General features: G+C 40.9%; 1 non-coding gene across 1 annotated transcript; it reads right to left on the reverse strand.

The window, feature by feature from the left end:
* Nucleotides 1-300: 300 nt before the first annotated feature.
* Nucleotides 301-404, reverse strand: LOC112799544 (small nucleolar RNA R71). The gene has a single exon (XR_003201118.1). It is a non-coding gene; the product is annotated as a small nucleolar RNA R71 (small nucleolar RNA).
* Nucleotides 405-925: the final 521 nt, after the last annotated feature.

Below are 925 nucleotides of genomic sequence, written 5' to 3' on the forward strand. Positions count from 1 at the left end.
ATTGGAGCCAATAACTTTGAGCTTAAGCCTCAACTAGTTGCTTTAATGCAACAAAACTGCAAGTTTTATGGACTTCCATCTGAAGATCCTTATCAGTTTTTAACTGAGTTCTTGCAGATCTGTGAGACTGTAAAGACGAATGGAGTTGATCATGAAGTCTATAGACTCATGCTTTTCCCTTTTGCTGTAAGAGACAGAGCTAGAATATGGTTGGATTCACAACCTAAGGATAGCCTGGACTCCTGGGATAAGCTGGTCACTGCCTTCTTAGATAAATTCTTTCCTCCTCAAAAGCTGAGCAAGCTGAGAGTGGATGTTCAAACCTTCAAACAAAAAGATGGTGAATCCCTCTATGAAGCTTGGGAAAGATACAAGCAGTTGACCAAAAGATGTCCATCTGACATGTTTTCAGATGGACCCTATTAGATATATTCTATTATGGTCTCTCTGAATTTTCGAAAATGTCATTGGACCATTCTGCAGGTGGATCTATTCACCTGAAGAAAACGCCTGAAGAGGCTCAAGAACTCATTGACATGGTTGCAAACAACCAGTTTATGTACACCTCTGAGAGAAATTCCGTGAATAATGGGATACCTCAGAAGAAAGGAGTTCTTGAAATTGATGCTCTGAATGCCATATTGGCTCAGAACAAAGTGTTGACTCAACAGGTCAACATGATCTCTCAAAATCTGAATGGATTGCAACATGCATCCAACAGTACTAGAGAGGCTGCTTCTGAAGAAGCTTATGATCCTGAGAACCCTGCCATGGCAGAGGTTAATTACATGGGTGAACCATATGGAAACACCTATAACCCATCATGGAGAAATCATCCAAATTTCTCCTGGAAGGATCAACAAAAGCCTCAACAAGGTTTTAACAATGGTGGACGCAATAGGCTGAGCAATAGCAAGCCATATCC

This window comes from Arachis hypogaea, chromosome 4 (assembly GCF_003086295.3).
Source record: "Arachis hypogaea cultivar Tifrunner chromosome 4, arahy.Tifrunner.gnm2.J5K5, whole genome shotgun sequence".
NCBI lineage: Eukaryota > Viridiplantae > Streptophyta > Magnoliopsida > Fabales > Fabaceae > Arachis > Arachis hypogaea.